Raw genomic sequence first — 11,094 nt, forward strand, 5'->3', positions numbered from 1 at the left:
CCTGATGACTGCGGCTCGGATTTCTTGTAATGGCTCTACCACATTTTCCTGGACCTCTTTCTTTAACCTGAGATGCCAGGGGGACGAGTCCCTCCTCAGCTGCTGATTACTTCAAGATGTGGGGGCTGGTTCTAGCAGAAGGAGAAAGACGCGCGCGCACAGTGTGGCCGCGGCAGCCCGCGGGGATGCTCAGACGCCCGTGCGCCCGGGCGATGCCTCTCTCTGTTCTCTGTTCTTTCCCGCGTCACTGTCCAGGCCCTGTCCGCCCTCAAGGACCGAAATGAAGACTCGAAGACCGTCTCCCCCATCCCAAACCAGCTCCCTGGTGTGCAGAAGCCTGGCCGTCTCCAGGCCTCCCCAGCTCTTGCGGGGTGTCACCTTAGCAGCGCGCCCCCGAGGCCTCCCCCAGCTCCCCCAACCCCCCCCCCAGGCCTGCCTTTTCCTGGCTCCCCACCTCTCCGAGCCGGCTTCCCTTTCCCCTGCTTCCTCTCCACTCTCCACTCGAGAAGAGGCCAGATTCTCCCAGTACCGGCTCAGACCCTTGACCTCCCTCTCCTGATCCCCGTTTTAAAGTTCTCAACCTGTTACAGACTCAAAAACCCCTGCTCCTCTTGGCCTGGTCACGGCAGGGCGCGAGCCTCTCTTCCCCCCAAGCTCTGAGGGGCCTTCGCTGGGCGACTTTAACCTCTAGGGACAGAGGACCGGCTCTTCTTTTTGGCTGCTGGGGAAAGACAGCGCGTCTCCGCGCCGGGTCTCCCTCTCCCCCGCGGAAAAGTTCCTCGACCTGCTCCCCCACCCCTCGTCCAAGCTCAGCCCCGAGGCGATCGACAGGTTCGCCGCGTCGCTGTTCTTCCATTTCGCAGTCTAAAGCCATTTAGGGTAACCCGAGCCCAGGATAATTGCCACGTCTCCGGCGCGATACTTAAAAAAAAGAAAAAGAAAGAAAGAAAAAAAGAAAACCGGGGTAATACTTCTGAATTGCGGACAAATTGGGCGCTGAGCTGCCGAGATAGATGGCTTTGTTAGGAGCGGCCGGTGGTTGGTGGTGACTCAATTAGCTCATGGCTGGGAACCGCCTGGGTTCGACAGGGAGGTCGTCTCGAGGCGAACTGCACCCCCCACCATCGTTCTAGGGAGCGAGAAGAGGTTCCGTCCAGGGCGTGGGGTCATTTTAGGCCTGTGGTTGCCGGGGACGGTTTAGCCATCGTTGTTTTCCTCAGTCCCTACGAGAGCTTGAGTTTGGCTTTTCACGCGTAGAGCTGGGCCGCGCCGGCGTTTGTCCGCAGCCCGCTGAGTACTGGGGACTCCAGGGCAGGGGTTGCTGGGAAAGTGTCCCTTCACCCAGCGTCTCTGGGAGTCTAACCCACCCGCCTGTGCTTCAGCTCTGCAACACCGTCACAGCTCCTGGCTAAGGCCTCCTGGAACCCAGCGGGGCGAGGCTGTCGGGACGCTGGTGAACTTCCCGGGTGCAGGTTTAGGATTAGGAAGGAGGCTGCAAGGTTTGTTTGGTTTTTTTTTTTTTTTTTTTTTTAACGTCTCCCCGCCCCCACCCTAGTTTAGCCACGCGCACCCCCACCTATCACTCCGCGTGCACACTGGGTCCCTGACTGGGCGCTCAGTTAGATGCGCACCCGGAGTGCTCCCGTGGGGATCTCGGAGCCTGGCCTCACCGCGGGACCCGAGCACGGCCTCTGGGCCGGGACGGCTCCGCCCAGTTTGTGCCGACCGGGGTCGGGCGCTCTAGCCAGGTCGCCGGGGAACCTCGACCCGGGCGGGCTCTGGGGCCGCTGCTCTCCCGGGTGGAGGGGCGATTAGTAGAAGGGCGGATCTCCGTGTCCGCCGGACGAAGGAGGAGACCCGGAGCGGGAGGGCGGGGAACAGAGGGAGGCGCCGCGAGGTCAGCCGAGCAGGGAGGGGGCGCAGGCCGAGCGGCTGGGCTGGAGGAGAGAGGGCGCTGTCTTCCTGGCAAAGCAGCCTCCGGCCTGCTGAACCCAAAACAACAACAACAAAAAGGGAACCGGGCGGGCCGGGCTGCAGGATGGAGGAGCAAGGACCCGCGTGGAAGATAGATTCTTAGCCGCGAGTCACGGAGCCTGGGAGCAGGGGTCTTAGAGGGGCTTGTTTAGGCTCCCAGCCCTTTCTCTTCGCCTCTTTCTTCCTTCAGGCATAGCCCCTACTCCACCCCTATCCCCAGACCTGCCCTCCCCAAACTGGAGGCACCCGTGGAAGGAACTTTGCAGGCAAGAGGTGTCCCGCTTGCCCTGGGCAGGCAAGGAATCCGGACCCCTTTTCCTAGGTCCTGGGACTTGCAAGCAGGAAACCGCGACTTTCCCAAAGCAAAACGGTCTCACCTAGTTCGGCTGCCCCTTGCCCAGGATGAGCGAAGACAAGGGGGGAAAAATCTCTACGTTACCATCTGCAATGCAATTGGTCGGGGCGCCCTGGTAAAGCTCAGAAACATCCAAAACCTAGCCATTTGCTGTTCCCCATCCAGACCCACAGATATGAAAATTATGTTGTTGGGAAATTATTATTCCCTCTATCCGCAAAGGTGATACTTCACTATCACCTACCGAAGACAATGTGTCCTTGTGTTCCCAAAAGCGTAATAAACCAGGCAAAACAGAAGGAGCCCAGACCCAGATAGATCCCACGGCAGTGAGCTGTCTCGAAAGGTCCTTCTAGGTGAGTGGAGTGTCAGGGGCCTCCTGGTTGCGGCGTAGATACTAGAAGCCTTTGTCTGCATTCCATTCTTCCACCAGAGCGTCGCTGGTCGCGAACTCCATTTGAATTTCCTGGGGAGACCTGAGTCCTCGGCAGCCCCTCCGGCAGAATCCAGGTGGCCCTGCAGTTCCGCCTTTGGCCGGAGAGCTAATTCCCAGCAGTAACTGGGTGGGCCGCCGTCTGCCTGACTCTTCACGTTGACAAACGCTTCTCTTGTGGGAACGTCTGTTTCTGTTCATCCGATTTTCTAATTTCTTTGATCAGACTAAATATTTTCTTGGCAAACGGAAATTGACCGTGCCATGAATATGATAACAACCCCGCTTGGAAAAGAGCTATTTTGTTTCCAAGCAGCAGGAACAAGGAGGGGGTAATGCGCGTGGGGGGTTGGGGGCTGGCTCCTAGAAATGCCTGTAACAGATTCCAGCACCTCTCTCTTTCTCTCCTTCTCTCTGCCTCTCCCTCTCTCCCTTCTCTTTCTCCCTCTCCCTCGCTCTCGCTCTCAGTCTCTGTCTTTCTTCCTCCTGGTTTAGGGCCTTCCCTTTCTCCCCTCCCTTCAGGTAAACACACACCTGGCCTTCTAAAGCTCTTTGATACTGTTTATTAAAAAAAAGAAAGGAACTTCAATGGATACCTCTGGAGAATTTCCCTTTAAAACGCAGATGAAAGGCAGGCTTGCCACAATGTTCTCTTAATCCCTTTGCCTTCTGAGTCAAAACAAATATTTTCTTCTGCATGCGACTGTACAGCCTGCCGTTCGGCTGTGGTTATACGCGAATCAATGGGCAATAAAAGTGTTTTTTTGGAGGCTGTGCATGAAATGCAATTGTCTTGAAGTCCAGGGGGGGAGGGGAGGAGCCTTACTTCACAAGCATGAGTTGGTGGCTTTCTGGAAAAAAAAAAAAAAACTGCAAGAAAAGGACCTTTCACCTCTCATTAGTGGTACCATCAGTGTTCAGGCAGAGTGGGGCTGAGGTCATGTTACATATGGCACACAGTCTGCTCAGCACTTGAAACGTCAGCTTTGAAATTTTAGAGAGGGGAAAGGTCATCTTTAATAAGCTAAAGTCTGGGGCTCCCTTTGCCCTGGTTGCTTACTGGGTGGGTTGTCCATATGCCTCAGACCCTCTGCTCAAGGTTTTTTTTTTTTTGTTGTTGTTGTTTTAAGTTTGAATTTTAGGCTGATTTGGCGTCCATCCTCATTTAAGTCCTAATGTTTTCATCTGTTAATACAGCAAAAGGCCTCCCATTTTTATAACAGCTCTGCCATCTTCCCCTTTCTTTTTATGCAGTCATGAAACTGTCCATTCTGAGTAATAGCTTTTTAGAAATCTAACTTCCCAGGAGAAGTGAAGTCTATCTGTCCATCTGCATACATGGATCCAGACATGTGGGCTATAGGGTTACTATCTGAGTGGGTAATTTAGCTTTCACTCCTGTGCACTGCTACATAATTTACTAAACTTTCAAACTTCTATGCCATGTGTTCTGAAAGCTTTCTGAGTCCTCCTAGAATGTTTCACGCCAGTTATTGGAATTTCATTTTATTTTTTACCACGTGGAGGGGGAGGAGTGCTCAAATTAGAGTACCCTGATTCCCCTACGAGGCTAGCAGACAGATGGCCTGATGGCACAGCCTGCACGGAGCAAAAGTGCTAACGTCCCGCTTCCTCCTTCAGGGAGATATTAGGGACATTTGTGAGTGTTTAATCCTTCAATTTGTTCAAGAAGTGAAGTCAGCCAAACCCAGGCAACTGCACTAACCCCAGGTCTCTTTGTAGCCATTCTAAAGGTACATAAAAATAGCTTTCTGTCATAATATCCTGCAAGGGCGTTCTCAATATGATTACTCAATTTACCCCGCTTCAGAATCTTTCCTCCACCTGAACCTACTGCCTGCAGCCTTCAGACACTGTACACGAATCCCTCGCTTAATTTTTTTTCTTTAGAGTTGTCAGTTCCTTTTATCTGTTTATCTCTGTGTGCCAGATTTGGGGTGTTTTCCCTTTCTCTCCTTCCTTTCCATAAGACTTACCAGTTTTGATCACAAAATAAAAAATAAAACCTAAAAAGAAGACAACAAATGAAAGTAACCAATGCCAAGCAAACATACCCACTGGTATATTTCAGAAACCTTTCTTCCACTCTGCAGTGGAAAAAACACTGATGTGGTCTTTAAACATCCTCTTGAGCCAGTAAGGAGCTGTTTCTTTGTAGAGAACTTAATGATTGTAACATGGAAAGAGATTGGGGGTTTTCTTTATGACTATAATTTCAAAAATCCTTGCTGTCGAATAAGCAAAATTTCAAAAGAGGGATTTGTGCATGGTAGCAACCAAAACAAAGGCTGAGCAGGATGATTTCACAACCGAGAATGACATCAAGTAAATAATTTATTTCTAATCACTCTCTTGCATTAGGGTTTACTGCTAATGAGCTAGCGGACTTTGTGATACTTTAGCTAACCCAAAGCACTTGAGGCTTTGATGACCCAAATGGTTTGGTAAGTTCAATCAATCTAGTCAATAAAAAGTGGAAATAAAGATGCACGCTCTAGTCAGAGAGAGAAAGAAGAGAGGAAGGGAGGGAGAGAGAGAGAATGCATGGGGAGGTGCTATATTATATGTATGTGTTGTGCATACATATGAGGTAATGTTGATTGTTTTATTTCATTTTATTAAATTTTAAAGTACGCCTCACTCCCAAAACTTCCAGGATAATTTATGTCTCTCCAGTAACCCTGAAAAAACAAGGAGTGATTTATTTCAAGCAGCAGATTAATGAATGACAGGTTGATAACTCATTAAAGGCCTGTAAAAGGGATAGTAATAATTTTCTCCTCTTATAGCATCCCTTGCTGAAGAACCCTTCAGTTTTACAAGCCTGAGCCCATCCATCCTCTCAGATCTTTGGGGAGTATTATGTCTCTTACAAAGGATGATTTTACCTATTAGAGAAACGTGGCAGGGCTGAGCATGACAGCACATGTCTGTAATCCTAGCATTTGGGAGGCTGAGGCAGCCGCTTCAAGAGCTTGAGGCCAGCCTGGGCTACTGAGTGAAACTTTGTCTGAGAAAACAAAAACATGGCCGTGTGTATGCACAACTTTCTCGTGGCTGAAAGAAGGGAGTCTAGGGACAGATGTTATGAATTCCAGTCGTTCTAATGTGCCAATTCATTTGTTGGGATCCTTTGGATAAATCCAGGGTCTCTCAAATGCTGGCCGAGTGATCTACCACTGAGCTATGCCCTCAGCTGCCCCCCCTTATTAAAAAAAAAAAGCAGTTTTCTACACAGAAATAAACGATTAAAGTAGGCTTTGACTGGTGTGCTCATGGCCCTATCACAGGGTTCCGTCCCTAGCACTAAAAACAAAAACAACAGCAATAACAAAGAGGGAATCCTTATAAAATACTTTTTCTTCTGAAAGTAGGCTCTATAATATAGGGTCAAGATATTTGAAACATTTCACGAGTGTTTTTAAATTGCAAGGAAAAAAAAATAAAGGAGTAACACCAGTTATACCATCCTGTCAAGAAATAAGCTGTTGTCTTGGTGCAAGTGTCCTGTGGGAGGAGACGATTATGGGGCCATGACCTGTCCCATGGAAAAGTTATTAAGTGTTCACAAACAGGGTCATAATAGAGAACGTTTCCTTGACAAGATCTGGTCTATTTTTGAATGGCTCGCTACTACTTGACTTACTGAATAGCAAAACATTAGTGAAAGTTCTACAACATGAAAGGTTGGGTTATTTACAGGGCAGGGCTTCCCAAACTTTAAGCAGACGAAGGTGGCACTGAAAAAAAAATGCAGCTTCTGGAATCACCCCTCTTGTGTTTAAGGAGGGGCCTTCAACTCTTGGCTTGAGCAATCACCACAGGCGACTTTGGCACAGCTGGTTGGTGGGCAGTATCTTGATGGGGGAAAAATCATTCTCAGAGCTTAACAAAAGAAAAAACCTTTCAAGGAGAAAAAAATTAAACATTCCAATTTTTACTAAGCTGGAACTTGATGTTTTTGTTTTTCACAGCATTTTGAAGAAAGTTGGTAGGCCAGGTTTCCGACGAAGAGGAGACTGGGTTCCCGAAAAATTCTGTAGAAATGAGAAGCTGAGCAGCTAATGACTAGATTGGGCAGTCACTGTCCTCTATAAATGTCCTCTGAGATGGGGGAGGGGAGCTCTGGAATGGAACCCTCTTCTAGCATGTGCTTAGGCACAGGGCTACATCCTCAGCACCACAGCAGAAATAAATAAAAATAAACCATTGCTCTACAATGAATAGCAGTTCCTACAATGAATAGCAGTTCCTACAATGAATAGCAGACAGGGTGCCACAAGAGACAAAAAGTCTCTGAGGAAAATGGAAGCACCAGTCACAAACATTAAGCAAGTCAACATGAACACAGAAGCCAAAGGTCTTTTTGGTTTGGTTTGGTTTGGTTTGGTTTGGTTTGGCTTTGACTTCTTTTAAGCCAGGGTCTCACTATGTTCCTCTTCTACCTGCCTCTATCTTCCAGGTACTGGGATTAAAGAAATGGACCACCACACCCGGTAAAACCAAACTTTCTGTTTGTTTGTTTGTTCTTTTTAACACATCTCTCTATGGTGCCTGAGTCCTGTAGAAGAGCATAACTCAGTTGGACTTCCCTTCTACATATGCAAGTAGGGGTGTTGTGGAGAATAGGAACAAAAGGCCTAGTAGAAAAAATCTGTGAGGAACTTAGATGTCACCTGCACTGCAGCCCATTGTTACTTATAAATGAACTTTAAGTTACTTATTTTTTTATTTATGTCTCTCTGTGTGTATGAGTGTGTGCATGCACTTTTGTGTGTGTGTGGGTGTATGTGTGTAGATAGGTTGTGTATAGATGGGTGTGTGTGTGTGTGTGTGTGTGTGTCACTGAAAACAGGTCCCAGGGCTTCTCAAATGCTAGGCAGACATTCTGCCACTGAGATAAGCCTTTTTTCTAAGATCTTACTAAGAAGCCCAGTTTGGCCTGGACTCCTTATCTTCTGGCTCACTTTGAGCTGTGTCGGGACACACTACCAGGATGGGTGTGCCTGCCAATCTCTGTAGAATCTCAAAAACAAACAAACAGATTCTTAATTCTTCAGCAGGTGGTGATGTCAGGTTGCTAGGCAACCTAGGAGTGGGCTAGTGCTTCTCTTGTGAACTAACAATGGTGGCCAGAGAGATGGCTCAGTGATCCAGAGTCCCGGATGCTCTTGCAGAGGTCTCTAGCTGGATTCCGGCACCCAAATGCTAACTTACTACCATGTGTCTTTTCAGTTCCAGGTGATCCAATGTCCTCTTCTGACCTCCTCAGGCACCAGGCATGCAAGTGGTGCACAGACATACATACGGGTGAAACACCCAAGCACATAAAATAAAATAAAATAAAAATAAAACACTATCATGTTATAGAACTCATCACTCCACATCTGTCTTGTATGCTTCCAGAGTCACCGAGACAAGAAAGGTAAACCTGGCGACAGCAGGTCGCATGCACCCAGGAGCCCACAGAAACTAGACAAGATGTGGGAGCGGCATGCAGGGCCTCCTCCAATTACCTGTTGGTGAGCTAGAAAGTTGGAGTGAGCCACCACCAGCTAAACTGCTCTCTCAAGTTTCCATTTTAGGCATTTCTACTGTTTGCCCGCTGCCTACCAGGCTGCGAGCTCACTATAGGAAAAGTAAATATTGTCATTTCAAATAAAGAACTGTTTATTATATAACAGAACAGAGGCTGCCTTCTATTTTTGCGTCTCTGGTGAGTTAATTGGGGACAGTAGCCAAAGCAGCTGCCCAGGAGACAGTGTTTTCCAGCAGCCACGGTCTTGAATGCTGACGGGGTTCGTGTTTGTAAAGTGGTAATTGCATTGCTCTTTTCACTGAATTCTCTCTTGGCGTCCGCTGGAGTTGAACAGACCTGCTACCTTACCATCCTATGTGACTGCCATCGCAGGGGCAAGCCAAAAGACAAAACACATCATGCCCTGCCTGGAGAGCCTGGTGACTGCGAATGGGATTCAGCCCAGATTCTTCTCAATAAAAAAAGAGAAAGAGTCTGGGGGAGAGGGGATTTCAAATCCTTTCAAACAGTACAACTCCCTAATGACCAAGCATTCGAATCTGTGAGCCTGTGAGGGCCATTCTTATTCGCACTATCACAATGGGTAAGCACTCAGACATGTAAAATAAAAACAAAATATTGTTTGTTTGTTTATTTAGTAAAGCATTTGGCTGCATGTAAATCTGTGCACCATGTATTTGCCTCATCCCAGAAACACCAGAAGAGGGCATTAGATCCCTTGGAACTGCAGTGATAGACAGTTGTGAGCTGCCATGTGGGTCCTGAGAATCAAATCCAAGTCCTCTCTGGAAGAGCATCCAGTGCTCTTAACTACGGAGCCAACTCTCCAGCCCACCAAAATTTTAAGCCAACAAATGAAATAAACTGCTGAAGCTGGGCATGGTGGCCCATGTCTTTCATGTTAGCACTCAAAAGGCAGAAGCATGTGGATCTCTGAGTTTGAGGCCAGGCTGGGGCGTGCCTAGAATGATCAAAGGCTGGCCCCAGTGACAGCAGAGCTCCTGTCCCAAAAGTTCCACAACCTCCCCAAACAGTGCCACTATCTAGATAGAGGTCATGTGTTCAAACATCCAATCCTGTGAGAGTACATTTCCCACTCAATCATGACAGTCTTGACCTGAGATTTATCAGTATTATTCTTTTAGCCATCGCAAATGGTTTACTAAATCCTCTCCTCGGAACTATAGTAATTGTCTTTTCTCAGGCCATGTCAAGTGTGCAGGAAGCTATATGTTGCTGCAAAATGTACATTTACCTGAAATCCTAGCATGTGATTCTGTTTGGAAATAAGATCTTTACATAGAGATTTAAGGAAGCCAGAGATGAGATTATACAGGATTAGCGTGGAACCCAAATCCAAGGGGGGGGAAGGACACACAGGTGCCAAGAAGGCATCCAAGTGAAGACACTGCCAAGGGATTCTGAGAACTGATGGAGCAACAGGAAACAGGAGGCATGGTGTAGAGACTGCTGTCCTTAGAGCTGCCAGGAGAACCAATCAGCAAACACCCTTTTCCTCTCAGTGTTTTGGGTCTCCTGATTCCTGGAGACCTGTGGCAGTCATGGCAACTCAATACAGAGCATCCTGGGAAAGTTTTTAGAGTTTATTAACAACAAAAGTGTAATTTTAAAATTAACTTTATTTCTAATTTTAGGTACTTTTAAATTGTTATTGTGAGTAAAATCTCCGAGGGTTGTAAAGCTAGAGTTCTCTGTATTTCTGAGTCAGGATCTCCGAGGCAGCCCTGACTCCTGTGTAGCCTGGAGTTCACCATGTAGTCCAGTTTAGGCGTGAACTTCCCCCATCTTGCTGTGTTCGCCTTGCTGAGTCCTGGGATTACACCGCCTATCACCATGCCAAGCGCAAATAAAGTCCTTAAACTCCCAGTCGGCCATCTAACCACTGCGGGGGACCTGAACAAGCTCTTTTGGGGTGGGGAAGGGAGTTGAAGATCAGCCCAGGAACACCATTCTAAGCACCACGCTGTTATCTTTTATCTGGCCTCCTTATTTAATACTGGCTATAAATATTGTTTTATTATTCCTATTGGTTTTTCTATGATGGCAAAAAAAAAAATTAAGGAACTTAAATTAAGTCCCCATCGTTTATAGATTATCACTATAACCATAAGTAATTTTAAAATTACATTTAGTGTGTGCGAGTGTGTATGTGTGTTTATATGTACGTGCATACACACAAGAGCCACAGCACACATGTGGAGGTCGGACCACAGTCTATAGGAGTTAGTGCTCTCCACCGTGTCGGTGGGGGGTCGGATATTGAACTCAGGTCCTTAGTCTTGGCAGGAAGTACCTTAGGCTTGACAGGAAGTGCCTTTACTCACTAGTCCCAAACATAAAAAAAACTTTTATTGGAGTTGTCTCATATTTTTTGTGTGTAAAAATCCCCCAGGTCCTGACAGTTCTTAATGTGTTGCTGGACTAATTTATTTATTTGTTAAAAGGTTTTAGTGTGTCGGGAGAGCAGGCCCTGCACCTTACTGGGGCAGCACAGTAGAGCTGGCACGGGCACCGATGAGCCCCGAGGGCTTTGCCCCTTGCTGGAGATGGCACTGGATGGACTAGCTGGGGCAAAACAGGAGGGTTCACCCTGGTGGTGTGGGTGTGGGGAAGCTGGCCGGCCGACCATCTCAGATACCTCTCGGGCCGGGCCCAGGGCCTACCCACCATCTACCTCATCTGTGAAGTACTGGAGGGCATGAAGGGGCCGGTCCTACAGATGCAAAACTACAGGATCTCCACGACACAGGG

Source organism: Meriones unguiculatus, chromosome 7 (genome assembly GCF_030254825.1).
Source record: "Meriones unguiculatus strain TT.TT164.6M chromosome 7, Bangor_MerUng_6.1, whole genome shotgun sequence".
Taxonomy (NCBI): domain Eukaryota; kingdom Metazoa; phylum Chordata; class Mammalia; order Rodentia; family Muridae; genus Meriones; species Meriones unguiculatus.